Genomic DNA, 15,983 nt, shown 5'->3' with positions numbered 1-15,983 from the left:
CGAAAAGAGATAGAAAAAATTCAGAAGAAAAGATGTAAGACATATAAAAAGAAGAAAAAGAGGGGGAAAATCTAGGAACAGGGGATTGGTAAAATGAAATGAAATATATTAGCCATGGCAATAATATGTATCTAATTAAGATGTGAGTGAACTACACTAATAGTTTTAAATGTTTGAATTAATTATGTTAAAAGTTGAATTTGAAGACATATGTTACTTATAGACAATAGATGGAAAGAAAATGATAAATTTGGTTTATCTCTAAAGGGAAGGAAAAAATGACACTCTATGTATATAAAAAAATCAAAAGTTGGAAAACATGAGAAGAAAAGAAATATGATTAAAATTGGAAATGGAAATGGAAATATAATGTAAAATAAATTATGTATATATAAAAATGTTAAAGGGAGAAAACTGGACACATATTTTTTTTAATTATGTAACAGGAAATAAAAAATCTTGTTTGCAAAAAAAAGAAAGATATTTAGATGACCTCACTATACACTCATTCTCTCTCGCCTGGGGTTTGTATATATTTATTTTTAAGTTACTTTTAATTTTAACGTTGACTTCTTATATTTTTAAATGTTCATTTTCATATATGCATCATTATTTAATGATGGTACACCAACCAAGTTCACTCCTTGTGAGATGGGCAGCTATATAAATGGGATTTAATAAATAAATAAGATAGTGCCTCTACCAGGATTAGCAAAGTCATCATGTTTATTTTTTATATATCTGTGGACACCCTTGGAAACTCCCATTTCTATTCGTTACTTATTTCAACTTTTCTTTCTTATCTACTCCATTTGTTGTTGCTTTCTATATGTGCAAAAATGGGGATGAGATGAGCCCCCCCCCCCATTAGATTCTTGTTTGTGGTCACTTAGTGACTGAAAAGTTTGAAGATAAACTCGAGTTAGGGTAACATTTCTCAGAAAAAAGAGTATTCTGAGAATTTATATATTGTCTTTTCCAACTTCCCCTAAATAGTTGGAGACCTTATCTCTTGAGCATAGTCATTGAAATGCCTTTCTCTGACCATCAGGCTCTACAGTCAACTCTTAATCTCTCTTTTCCTTTTTGCTCTTCTTTTGAATTTACCATAAAAGTTTGTTTCTTGTTTTTACTGTGTATTAACAATGATCTGCATCTGCAACCTGACTTCCAATCAAATCCCTCATCTTATGCTTGAACTGGTTTCCTGCTGTCCTTTGGCTTCTGATCATGTTTTGGGATTTCTTAAGCATTGTCATAACTTCTCAAGTTTATCCAGTTGGTGGGATTCAAATTTTTTTACTACCAATTCTGTGGGCATGGCTTTGTGGACATGGCTTTGTGAGCGTGGCAGGGGAAGGATATTGCAAAATTCCTATTCCCTCCCCATCCTGGGGGAAGGTTAGTGCAGAATCCTCATTCCCTCCCCACCCCACTAACCTGCTTTCCAACTCTGTTCTCCTGTTCAGGGCAACAAAAGAAGATCAGCTGGGAGACAAAGGGGGTGGGGCTAGCCTATTTGCCAGTTCTCCGAACTACTGAAAATTTCTGCTACCGGTTCTCCATAACCTGTCAGAACTGGCTGAATACCACTTCTGATTTTATCATAGAATCCTAGGCTTGGATGGAATCAGAGAGATCTTCTACTCCTACTCCTTGTCTAAGGCAGGTTCTCCTTATATCATCCAGGACAAATGGATGATTTCTTTTTTTCCCCAAATTCCAATCCAACAGAGTTCTAACTCAAGGTGTCAGTTTTAATTTGCATATTTTTTCAGGACCATCTTCTTCTTAAAAGCTGTTCATTGAGCCACACATTTAGAAGGGCAAATCCATCCAAGGTCAAGCTTAAAGGTGCGTCAAATCACTTCAAAGTCAGCTCATTTTCAGAAGCCTTACAACAATGCCTGAAACAGACTGGTAGGGCGGAACCTGTGTTTATATTTTTAAAGAGCGGTTTATTTTTATTTATTACATAATTAACACACTGCCAGGTTCAAAATGATTCCCTGCAACTCACATCCATAAAAACAAAAGAACCATAACAGCATCATAACTTGTACCAAATTCAAATAACAAATAAAATGTCACACCCTGCACTGATGTCATGAAAACAGACCATTAAATCCTAAAGGCTTTCCTGGTTATAGTCTTCACCCACTGGCTAGTCAAAAGCAAGTATTGCAGAAAAATCTCTTGGTCACAAGAGTTCTTCAAGAAGAGTATGAGACTGTCCAGAGTCAAATTGAGCAATGCATAAGCCACTGTCTGCTTGACAGAGCCAGGAAACATGAGCCTAGTCCACACGTGTGCAGAACTGTATTGCTACACAGAATATTACCCACTTTGTCAGACTCCACAAGCTCAAAAGAATTCCTGGTGACTTTCCAAGACTTTGCCCCAGTCAAAATGTTTGATTGTGCCCAGATGTCCCTTAACCTAGAGCAAAGCTTTTGCAGTTTTATCTGCAATAGCACTTAGACTGATATACAACTTCAGACCTCTCTAAGTGGTTTACAGAGTAGCATATTGCCCCCAACAATCTGGGTCCTCATTTTAATGATCTTGGAAGGATGGAAGGCTGAGTCAACCTTAGAATCTCCCAAACATCTCAAATGATCTGCCAGAAAACTGTATGGATAAACTTTATCAGGCTGGAGAAGGAGAGTCTACAGATGCAATATAACTTAAGTAATATGTATATTTCGCTGCTTTTATCACAGTGGACATACTGTAGATTTGAACATACTCATTCATCGACTTTCACTATCATGCTAGGTATCTCTTCTGTTGCTTCATCTCTCAGAGTTTCTCATTAAGGCAAGGTAGTAAGTAAGACTGGTGGGCAAACAAACAAGCTTCTTCTCCAGTGATATTGTACTGCAAACTAGGGCATACAAAACCTTTGCTAGACCAATTCTCAAATACTGCTTGTCTGTTTGGAATCCGCACTGTATATCGGACATACAATTGAGCGACTCGCTCAGAGGTATTTCATGAGAAGAGTATTCTACTCCTCTACTTGCAACAGAATACCTTATGCCACCAGGCTCAAACGTTTAGGCTTGGACAACCTAGAACTATGTTGCCTTCGGTCTGACCTAAGCATAGCAATAGCAGTTAATAGCAGTTAGACTTATATACCGCTTCATAGGGCTTTCAGCCCTCTCTAAGCGGTTTACAGAGTCAGCATATTGCCCCCAACAATCCGGGTCCTCATTTTACCCACCTCGGAAGGATGGAAGGCTGAGTCAACCCTGAGCCGGTGAGATTTGAACAGCCGAGCTGCTGGACTGCAGTCAGCTGAAGTAGCCTGCAGTGCTGCATTTAACCACTGTGCCACCTCGGCTCATAGTACACAAAATTATCTGCTATAACATCCTACCTGTCAATGACTACTTCAGCTTCAACCGCAATAATACAGGAGCACACAATAGATGCAAACTCAACATAAACCGCTCCAAACTCGATTGCAGAAAATACAACTTCAGCAACAGAGTGGTCAATGCCTGGAATGCTCTACCTGACTCCGTTGTCACATCCTCAAAGCCCATAACTTTAACCTTAAACTATCTACTGTTGACCTCACCCCATGGAGGGCTATATGAGTAAGGCACCCCTGCTGACTGAACCTCAGCAAATGCTCCTCCCAATATCCAGCATCGTCAGATCACAAAAGGTATATTTGATTAACATTGAAGCAGCTTTGCTTGCCCTCTCCAGAGATAGGATTACATAGTAAAATGCAGAGCAGTCTTACCTAATCCTGAGCTGTTTCCTATCTAAGATAAATACAAAAATTGAGACTGCAAATAACAGGGTTTCATCACTCAGGTGGAGTGGAGGATTTAAAAGCCATTTCTTTGGTTCGAAAAAATAAAAATGTTTAGCACAATGTGAGCTCTGATATATATTTCCTTCCAATAAGGTGTTCAAAAATTGTGCAGCGATTATTCCACCTCTGCGAAAGATTTTTTTAAAGACACACAGAGAAACTATTGAAATTTCAGTTGCTTCCATATATTTCTATCACTTTTAGCTTTCCATTTTAAAATTCCTGCCCTATTCCTAGACACATGCAGAGGGAGATACGCCCTGCATTAGATACATCTGCTGCGCATTTTGTATTCACTGGATAGTTGTTCTGGACCAACAGGAAATACATTTGAAACAAACAAACAAACAAACAGCAAATTACTCTTAGTTAAATAACCTGATTCTGTCCATTGAAGCTAATGCATTAAAGTATTTAATGTTTGTTTGGTAAACTGCTTTACTAAATGCTTCTTTGACTTTTATTGGTAATAAACATTAGCATTTATGGTCCATGAAAGCAGCCTCACATCCAGCTTATGCTGTTGCTATTTACAGTTTGCTAATGAAATGCCATTAGTGTATTTCACAAGGCGCAATTCCCCCACCTCACCCCAATACATGGAATCCCAGGGCATTCACACGGCCCCCATTATGATTTCTTCCCTACTACTACTCCAGCTTCACTTCACGTTCTAAAAAGAGGATGCCAATTCTTCAGATATCAGCAAGCTAAATATTCCAATGTTTAGTTCATGTTTTCCTTTCCCCCCTCATATCATTGAATCACATTGATTCCACTGGGAGCTTTGAGGGGGGAAAAAACTAGCATTGCTGCATCCTTCTTACTTTTCTGAATGATGAAACAAGCACTTAGCAGGTTTGTTTATTTTTCCCAGTAGACGAACAAATGCCAGAGACTTAAATTATCTTTGTAAAACTAGCTTTATTTATAATTATACAAGAAAAATGTAAGTACAGAGAACTTTACATTTAGGAGGGGGAATAGTGCATTTAGCATTTTGAAGCTGGCCCACAGGGAGATAGGTGTATTAAAACTTTGGTGCAGAAATCAGTATTCTGCTGGGGTACTACTAACTTAGCCACCTACCTACCTACCTACCTTCTTTCCTCCCTCCCTCCCCTTCTTCCTAAAATATCTGTGCACCTTCCTTAGATACAGTATATAATTTGGGTGTGTTTTGCTTTCCTTCTTTCCTTCTTTCATACTTAGAAAAAATATCTTCGCACATTGCTTGGATGCAGTTTACAATTTTGGTATGATGTGCTTTTATTCTTTTCTCTCTTTTTCTTTCCCAAAGCACCATAGCAGGGCAGGAGAAGAGACAATGGATGGGAACTAATCAGGGAGAGAAGCAACTTGGAATTAAGGAGAAACTTCCTAACTGAGGACAGTTAACCAGTGGAACAGCAAGTTGTGGTGCTTCATCACTGGAGGTTTTTAAGAAGAGACTGGATCAGAGGTGGTATTCAGCAGATTCTGATCAGTTCTGGAGAACCAGTAACAGTAGTTCGGAGAACTGGTAAATACCACCTGTGACTGGCCCCACCCCATATATTCTCTGCCTCCCGAGTCCCAGTTGATCAGGAGGAAATGGGGATTTTGCAGTAACCTTCCCCTGGAGTGGGGAGGGAATGGAGATTTTACAGTATCCTTCCCCTGCCATGCCCACCAAGCCACACCTATCAAGCCACTCCCACAGAACCAGCAGTAAAAAAATTTTTAATCCCACCACTGGACTGGACCACAATGATATAGGGTCTTCTGCTTGAGCAGGGAGGTGAACTAGAAAACCTCCAAGGTCCCTTCCAGATCTGTTCTGATTGATTGAATCTTCCTCCCTCCCTCCCTCCCTCCCTCTTCCCTGCAGCCCACCAGTAGATTCACCAGAAGGGAGGATATTAAATACAAAGAAAGGGTCAAAGGAAGATTGTCTTCCGAGCTCATCTATGGTAAGGAAGGTGATTGATAGTTTTTTTTTCCCCAGCATGAGTGATGTGATACAGAAACAGAGGAATCCACCAATCAGAAGCCATGGTAACCACCAACCACTAGACCATTGCTATGCTAAAATGGGGCGGGGGGGGGTGTTGATCAAACTACAGAAAGGGTCTTTTTTTAAGCCAGATTCATTTCCATTCAGTTCATAAAAGTCAAACAGCTTAAGGCCACAATGTAGAAAAATCTTTACTATACTGTGTGTATCTGGTAATGTGATTGCTTGTTCTTCCTCCAATATTTAGAGAGAGAAGGGATAGATATGTTCCTTATATATTCTCTTAATGACAATTTTCCCAGTTACAAAAAAAAAAAATACTATTTCCAACTTGAGAGGGAGAGCGGGGGTGGGGGGATGACAACAATAGGAAAAGGAGGAGAAGGAGGAGCCACATCACGATGTTACAACGTGCGGTCTCGATACTCTGAGACCGCTGTTGACACTTTTACCACTGGAGGGTCCATTGGGACCTAAACCATCCCGTAGAGATGGTGATCAGGAAGACAAAGCCTTGCTGGTCTCAGGGATATTGCAAAAACCCTGATAGACCCAAGGGAAGTGCATCAAGCCAGCAGTAAACAGGCAGCCCGAAAGGCTGATGAAATCGGGACACTCCGGAAGGAAGGAAGTGAAAAGAGAAAGTGAGTCCATCAGGTGAGGTATTTTTTCTATTTTACTAAAGACTGCCCAAAGAAATGTTTCTTTAAAACCAAATTAGATCCTTAAACAAAAGAGCTGAGTGATGAAAATAAGCCTAATGGGATCGCTGTGGAAAGTTTTTTTTTCTTTGTAACTATTTTTTGTTGATTGAAATGCTTGTAATGTTCTTCATTTCTCCTCTTAAAGTGAACAGATTGATTTTTTTCTTCTTCTGCTTCTTGTTGCTTTATTTTTTGACTTCTGGATTAAAACCTTCCTTTTTATTTTAACAATTCTTCCTACTACTTGTTATTAAAAGAAATAAAGAAATCTAAAAGAAATCTAAAGAACTTTGTTTCCTATAGAAGGTGAAAATTAACTGCCACTCGGAGGTCAGAAGCTGGGATTTTTGAAACAACATATCTCTCTTCTTATTTGACTTCACTAACTTTGCAACTGAAGGGTTTGCAACTTGTTTACAGAAACTCATAAAGAACCAAGGGCATGAACTGTTTTCACAGGTGCCTCTGAGAATTATTTTGGCAGGGAAAGAAAGAAAGAAAGTGTGGGGAAACAGAACCCTTCCCCTTTGAAGAGCATAAAAGAACTTGTGTTCAAATCAATTTAAAATAAAAGTAAGAAAGGCCTGGAAGACTAGAGTGGCAGTCGCTATTAGTTTTTTTCTTTTTCTTTCTCTCTTCTGTTTTGGAAACATGGATCATATTTAGATGAGGAAACCTTAAAATTCCAAAATATATTGGCTGGAATTCAAAATCTATTGGAAGGATATGGGAGAATTGAGAAGAAGTTGGAAAGACTAGTCTTCCTCACAGCAAAAGATGATGGGGTTGGAGCCCCAAAAATTGAAGGGGAGAATGAAGATATAGAAGATAAAGATAAGACAATAGATGAATTTATTAATGGAACAAATGTGGATGAAAACGGAAAGAAGGGAATATGGAAAAAGGAATCCGATGAATTGGAGCTCTACCCCAGATTCCAGGACACAGAAGAAGAAAAAATTACTAATGAGGATAGACATAAGAAGATTTTTTTTTAGAAGCAAGATTGACAACCAAAGACAAGTTAATTTTAGTAGCAACTGGTAGGCAATGAGATTATTTGAGAGACCCTTCAAGCAACAAAATGCGGAGAAAAGCCTATAAAAACCCTATAAAGGAGATAAAAAGAAGACTGACTCCACAATTGGCAAGAGAGATAAGACTGTTTTGATATTGGAAAGATACAGGTTGACAATGAAAGTTGATAATAAAAATAGTTTTTTATTATTGATGATTAATAAGTAGGAATTTTGTAACTCTTAGATTGTTTTAGATTGTTATTAAATGTTTACGTGCTAACAATTAATTAACTATAAATAATAATAATGAAATGATAATGGATACAGTGTAATGATATATACATGTATTGGCAATTTAGTAAAATAAATTTGGATATAAATTGTAAATTGTGACTTGGGAAAAAGACCTATAAATTTTATTAACAAATTTTCATTTAGATCTTGTTATAAAGGTGTAAGGTTTTTTTTGGGGGGGGGGCTGATGAGAGGAGATGGGACATAAATAGTAAATGATTTTTAGCCAATTATAATAACAACAAGGAAATGTTAATGGATATTGTTTAACAATATATACATGCTATGGTATTGGCAAAAGTAACTTGGATATAAATCCTAAACAGTGAGTTCAAAATGTGGAGAAAAGTCTATAAAAACCTTATAAAGGAGACTTACACCACAATTGACAAGAGAGATAAGATTTTTGTTACTTGAGAGATATAGGTTGATAATGAAAGTTGATAATAAAAAATCAGTTGATTTTGGTGACCAATAAGTAGGAATTCTGTAACTCTTGGATTGTTTTAGATTGTTAGCAAATGTTTATTTGCTAACAATTAATTAACTATAATAACAATAAGGAAATGATAATTGATATAGCCTAATGATATATACATGTATGGTAATCTAGCAAAAAAAATTGGATATAAATTGCAAATTGTGACTTGGGAGAAAGAAAGACCTATAAAATTTTATTAACAAATTTTTCTTTGATATTCTTATAAAGGCGTAAGGTTTTTTCTTTTGGGGGAGTCTGACAAGAGGAGATAGGACATAAATAGTAAATGATTTTTAGCCAATTATAATAATAACAAGGAAATGTTAATGGCCATTGTTTAACAATATGTACATGATATGGTATTGGCAAAAGTAACTTGGATATAAATTTTAATCAGTGAGTTGGAAAAAAAGGGGGGGAGGCTTAGAAACTTTATTAATTGACTTTTACTTAAAAGATGCTATAAAGGTGTAATGTTATTGGAGGATTTTTTGAAATAGCTAATGAATACATTATGTGGTTGTGTTTTTAAATATGAATGAGTTGAGGTAAAAGCATGTTCAAATAATTGTAGTCAAATGAGAATTGTGGTCCATTGATAGTAAGACCTAGGGTATCAATTTGGTCCATAGCTCACAGTCCCAGGCCCAGGTTTACTCCATGCCTCTTGTCCAGCCATAAAGAAATGTGGAATGGGTCACCTCATCCAGATTAGATGTAGGTGATTGCAGCTCCATGATTCTCTTTGTTCATCAATTATTTGCAAATAAAAAAATTGCACAGCAAGGTGGAAGCTGGAAAATAGCCATTCTGTGTGTAGGTTTTATTGTGTGGGATAGCCCTTTCCAAAGTGACAGAAAGGATGGAGAGAAATGCCAATTTTACAGCAATAGAGATGCAGATGAACTCAACAAAGAAGTTATCTTCATCAAAACTCATATCATTGTGATGAGATCTATCTATGTCTCCCTCTCTGTCTGTCTACAGAGACAAACAGACAGACAGACAGACACAGAGACACAGAGACACAGAGACACAGAGACACAGACACAGACAGCTGTAAAAGTAAAAATTGTGCAGAACTCTAAGTAGTAGAGGACCCAGCATTGAGGAAGATACATACCACCTATAGAATAAGATAATAATGGAGTTGGAAGGCACCTTGGAAGTCTTCTAGTCCAATACTCTGATTAAGCAAGAGACCCTATACCATTTCAAACAAGTAGTTATCCAGTCTCTTCTTAAAACTCTCCAGTGATGGAACATCCACAACTTCTGGAGGCAAGCTATTCCACTGATCAATTGTTCTAGCTGTCAGGAAATTTCTCCTTAGGTCTAGGTTGCTTCTCTCCTTGATTAATTTCCACCCATTGCTTCCTGTCATGCCTTCACTTGCTTTGGAGAATAGATTGACCCCGTCTTCTCTGTGGGAATGCCTTAGATATTAGAACACTGCAATCATGTCACCCCTAGTCACCCTTCTTTTTGTTAACAGAAGTGAGAAAGGAATTTTATGCATAAGTACACACACACACACACACACACACACACACAGGTAAAAGTTCCCCTCGCACATATGTGCTAGTTGTTCCCAACTCTAAGGCGCAGTGCTCATCTCCGTTTCAAAGCCAAAGAGCTAGCGCTGTCCAAAGTTGTCTCCGTGGTCATGTGGCCAACGTGACTAAACGCCGAAGGTGCACAGAGCACTGTTACCGTCCCACCAAAGATGGTTCCTATTTTTCTATTTGCATTTTCACATGCTTTTGAACTGCTAGTTGGCAGAACCTGGGACAAGTAACAGGAGCTCACTCTGTTTTGTGGTGTTAGGGAGTCTAACTGCTGAACTGCCAACCTTTCTGATCGACAAGCTCAGCATCTTAGCCACTGAGCTACCACGTCCATCCATCCATACACTATTCCAAAAATATAAAGGGCAGAAACATTCCTTGAGCCCTCCAAAAGGGAGTAGTAGCTGGAAGACATTCTGGCTGACTTCTCACTGACTCTCTACAGGATAAGATGGAGGGGGGGGGGAGTATATTCAGACTTACAAGGTGCTGTTATCATAGCCCATCTCAATAAAATATCTTTCTGATCTTCCTGTTTCCTGATCTGGATTACCCTAAAAAGGTGACAATATTATAAGGAACCTACTGAGGGAAAAGTATCACAAAGTTATTATTAAAGCTTGATATTTCTGCTATTAGTAGTAAAATGAACTTCCCTTCCTCTTTTGCTCCAATACATAATCACGCCCTTCCTACAGTTATTTAACAGTGGGATGTGGTCTTTCCAACAATTGGAAGTAGCCCCGGAATATTGCTTTCATCTTTTCAGGCAGCAGGTTGTTTCTTAAGAGGAAATAACATGCTGATTTGGAGTTATAATGGAGGAAAATTGCTTAAGAGGATTCTGACAGCCCAGAAAATAGGCCAATTAGTTAACCCACCTCTATTCTCCTTTGATTTGTGAGTGTCTCTGTTTAATTTTGCTGTCACTAATGCAGAGCAGTTAAAAATGGATTAACTGAACTCTTTAACTTCTTCTTTATTTTTATTTTATTTTAAGCATGGTAGGTTTTCTTTGATTTTTTAAAAAACCCTTTGTTTTTATGAGAAAGAAAAAATTAACAATGAAAAAACAGGGTTTTTTTTTCTTAAGGCCATGCTGTCAGAATTCCAAGTAACAACCCCAAAGAAAAAAGACTGAGGTTTGAGTTTCCACAAAGTTCTACTTTATTATAAATGTCATATTGGCACATCAGGGAAAACCCAAATATGAAAGCTTCCAGGTTTTTCCCACCCAAAGGAAACTTCAAACCCATGTCCAGCACCCACATATCCATCCCATGGTCCAATCAGGCACTGTCCCAATTATAGATGCCTCCCAGTCACGCCACTCCAGGTGCAGGGCAAGATGTCTTTACTTATTTACATGGACCTCTTTTCACACCTATGAAACTTACCCTTTCAGCCCCCCTCAGATATGATTGTTCTCACTAATTAACTAGATATTATTTTCTACAAGCTAAATTACAGCAGAGAGAGGCATCTTCTGAGAGAGGGGGGAAGGAGAGAGGGAAAAGGAAGGAGGGGCAAGAGGAGAGGCAGGGGGAGGAGGGGAAGGAGGGGGAGGGGGAGAGGCAGATAGTATCACACCTGGAAGCCACATTTGGCCTTCAGGCCTGCCACAATTTCTGCTGTGGGAAAACGGGAGGGGGATTATATAAGGTATGGGTGATATATACTCAAAATAACATTCTTTTCTCAGAGAGTCAAGGACATCTTGCCCTGCAGCTGTGATGGTGTGACTGGGAGGCATGTCCAGTTTTGGACGGTGCCTGATTGGATCATGGGATGGACATGTGGGTGCTGGGCAGGGACTTGGACTTTCATTTCATAAGAGCCAAGGTGGCGCAGTGGTTAAATGCAGCACTGCAGGCTACTGCTAGATCAGCAGTTCAGCGGTTCAAATCTCACCGGCTCAGGGTTGACTCAGCCTTCCATCCTTCCGAGGTGGGTAAAATGAGGACCCAGATTGTTGGGGGCAATATGCTGACTCTCTGTAAACCGCTTAGAGAGGGCTGAAAGCCCTATGAAGAGGTATATAAGTCTACTGCTATTGCTATTGCTATTTGGGTGGGGAAAACCTGGAAAGTTTCAGATTTGGGTTTTCCCAGATGTGCCAGTATGACATCTCTAATAAAATGGAACTCAGAGTCTTCTTTTGTTGGGAGTGTTATTTGGAACCCTGAATGGGAAAAATATTTCAGCAGAGGTGGGTTCCTACCAGTTCACACCTCTTTGGTAGAACTGGTTCGTCAAATCTACCATCAGTGGACCCGGAAAGCAGGCCACACCTACAGAAGAGGTTCCAAAAATTTTTGAAACCCACCACTGGTCCTTGGATATGATTATTCTACACTACCATGCTCATATTTATAAAACTCAGTGCCTCTGTGAAAGGTAAGGATGACTACTGTGTTTGTGGTGCAATCAGAACATTGCGTGTGTTGAAGTTGTTTTAACGCAAACCAAAGATGCCTTTTAAAAAACAAGTTTACATCCTATTCTTATGCATGCCAGAGCTGTGTGTGAGGTAATTTAAGGTGGTTCTGACAAGTGTCGTCGGCATCTTCATATCTGGTCACATGGGTGGCAAGCCACTCCCATCCGGTCACATGGGTAGCAAGCCACTCCCACAAAGGAGGCCACACTCACAGAGTAGGTTCAAACAATTTTTGAAACCCACCACTGTATTGCAGTGATATCAAATAAGTGGGGAAGGTTGGAAATTCTGGAGGAATTGGGGATTTGGGAGAGGGAATGAGATAGTATAATAACGTATGATAAATAATTTTTGTATTTATTGTAACTATTGAACCATAAGTAATCTATAATAAATATGTATAATCATTCTTCTGATGTAGCAATTAAAATATTGGACTAGGAGAGAAGACAATCAGATTCAAATTCACCTTCAGTCGTGGAAATGGATGACTTTGCGCTAGTCATCTTCAGCCCAACCTTTGAGATTTTTGTTGTAGAGAAAAGAACTTTAAAAAAAATAAACACTACCTATATTGCTTTGGCAGAAAGGCGGTTTGCTTTGGCAGGCATGAGGACTGAATGCATGAATGAATGAATGAATGAACAAATGAACGCAGGAAATTGCAGCTCTGCTTTTGGCAGTGTGAAATCAGTACCTACAAGGGACTGAATTTTTGCAGCTTGTGGACTGCCATAAAATGGGGGAAGTGCAATGGCACATCTAGACTCCGCGATGGAACACCGGTTTTGGGAACACGGAGGCAGCAGGCCATTTAAGGGGGAAACAGGGCTCTAATGGGGAAAAATATTCTTGTCCATGGAGGGCTATATGAGTAAGGCACTCTGCTTTAATTATACTAGGGATAAGTTGCATAGGAGAAGTGCTCTGACAGACTTTCAAGACTCTGTTCCATTGCTCTAGTAGCAATAAAAATCTTTCCAGAAATTGAGTCATTCTTGTTTTCTGAACTTGTCAGTCTCACAGGACCTGATAAACCATGAGGCAGCCATCCCTGCATACCTAGATAGATAAAAAAATGAGCCTGATAGCAGGGGGTTTAACAGATTAACAGAGTTGAAAGGGACCTTATAGATCATCTATACCAAACCCCTGCTCAAGCAGGAGACCCTATGCCATTTCTGACAAATGGCAGTCCAATCTCTTCCTGAAAGTCTCAAGTGATGAAGCCCCAACTTCTAAAGGCAACCTCTTTCCATTGGTTGATTGTTCTCACTGTCCGAAAGTTCCTCCTTATTTCCAGGTTGAATCTCTTCTTGGTCCGTTTCCATCCATTATTCCTTGTCTGGCCTTCAGGTGCTTTGGAAAATAGCTTGACCCACTCCTCTCTGTGACAGCCCCTCAAATATTGGAAGCCTGCTATCCTGTCTCCCCTGGTCCTTCTCTTCACTAGACTAGCTATGCCCAGTTCCTGCAACCTTTCTTCATATGCTTTAGTCTCCCGTCCCCTAATCATCCTGGTTGCTCTTCTCTGCATTTTTTCTAGAGTCTCCACATCTTTTTTATAGTGTGGTGACCAAAACTTGATGCAGTACTCTAGGTGTGGTCTTACTAGGGCTTTATAGAGTGGTGTTAGTACCCCACTTGATCTTGATTGTATCCCTCTGCTAATGCAATGTAGGATTGCATTGGCTTTTTTGGCTGTCGCTGCGCATTGTTGGCTCATATTTAATTGATTGTCCACTAAGATTCCAAGATCCCTCTCACAGTCACTGCTATTAAGCTTGGTTTCACCCAGTTTATATATGTACTTTTGGTTTTTCTTACCTAAGAGTAGGACTTTACTTTTCTCTACATTGAATTTGATTTTCTTATATAGGGCCCAGTGTTCAAATCTGTCAAGATTCATTCTAGGTGTTCAGAAAAACAACTCCAACCCTTTTTAATGGAGCCAATGGGCAATCTGAAATAGTATGTGCTTAATTGAAGTTGGGATAGAAGGATGGATGTCGACCAAAATAACTGGTGTGTTGTGCTCCTGGTGGGATCAATTTTGGGATATAATAATGGAAGTGCAAGAGTTCAAGAGGTAAAAATGGCCTGCAGATTCTTGAAGGCTCTCTTCCCCTGAAAAAGTGGGACTTGTCATTCAGAGGTTACTTTATCACTCCCTTTAAGATGTTCCTTTGGGAATAGTTTCTGAGCTTTCTCACTGTAAGGTGGTAGAGATAGAAGATGTATATTGCCATTTTTCTCCTTCCTAGGCAGACCCTTATCATCATCCAAGAAAGGCCTCTGGGATCAATTTCTTCATTGATTTACAATACTGATGTCACATATTCACCTGTTTGTGTGTGTGTGTGTTTTAATGTGTTTTGTCAAGCTGTCTTCTTTTGGGATTTAACCGAAATGAGAGACGCCAAGGAGTCTCCATATCATCAGAAATGGAACATCATGATAACAGTGGGACATTGGTTCCACTCTAGGATACACGTAGTGGAAAGGAAAAAAGTAAATGCACTTGTAAAAACAAAAAAGCGTGGAAGACAGCGGCCAGTGACCAGAAGGGAACTGCCCCGGGAATCAGGACAATAAGTTTAGAGCTGGTGGAACACATGCCTTTCTGGGTTCAGTTTCAAGTGGGGAAAAAGACACTGGATTCATGGAAGTTGCTTGGAAAGAAGGTTTATTGATGGTGGATAGGACTACATGGTTTGAGGTCCTGGGGAACAAGGGGTCACATGCCTTGAAGGTCTTGAAGAAAAGAACAGAGATGCTGAGAGTCCCTCAGTTTTATGCCCTCTCTGGGCTCCACCTTAGAGTTTCCTGTTCCTGTCCAAGAAATGTATCCCATTGTTTGTCAGACTTCCAGGGGGCAGGGGTCTTAGCTAACTTTGTAGGGTATCTTCTTTGAGTCCCAAGCTTGGTTGAGTCTTGCTTGGATGATGATGTAGTAGGCTTTGGGATTCCTATTATGGTTCTGCCCAAAGTAGGTAGATCTTTGTTATGTAGAATAGACTGACTCAGGCCTTAATAGCCCATTGCCAAGGTGAGGGGGGGGGGGAGGAAACTGAAGGGAGTTGCTTTGTCTTTAAAACATGTTTCTCCTTTTCTCATCCAGGGAAATATAATACTCTGCTCCCTTAACATTTCCCAAAATATTTCACCTCTCTAGGAGAGGGAGGGTTGGGTGCTAACTTCCCATAGAGCTCATAGAATTATAGAGATCAGTGTAGTCCTCGACTTACAACTCTAATTTAGCCTGAAATTATAAGTCATGCTAATCATTAAGCAGGTCATTAGGTAATCAACCCAATTTTGTTCCATTTTTTCCAGTGGTAATTTAGTGATTGCTGTCTCCAGGCTCCAGAGGCTCCTAGCTAAGGGATCGCCCAAACTAATGTTCCCTCTAAGCTGTGCGGCTGTGCGGCTGCGCAGGTGGCAACAAAATACAGTGCAGCAGTTTCCAACTGATGCACAGTGATCTTTAGCATGATGGACTTTAGTCTGCAGGTGGCTAGGAGGCTTCTGTCAGCTGGGCCGGGATATTATAGCACCTGGACACACCCAGAGGAGGGCGGGCCTTTGGCCAACAGAAACATGGCTGCATAGGGTTACGATTGGGCTCCCTCCGTGGGCGTGTGGC

The sequence above is a fragment of the Thamnophis sirtalis genome, unplaced genomic scaffold (assembly GCF_051295495.1).
Source record: "Thamnophis sirtalis isolate CommonGarterSnake01/CBP01778 unplaced genomic scaffold, rThaSir2_p1.2 scaffold_13, whole genome shotgun sequence".
NCBI lineage: Eukaryota > Metazoa > Chordata > Lepidosauria > Squamata > Natricidae > Thamnophis > Thamnophis sirtalis.
Note: the sequence above shows the minus strand (reverse complement) of the source record.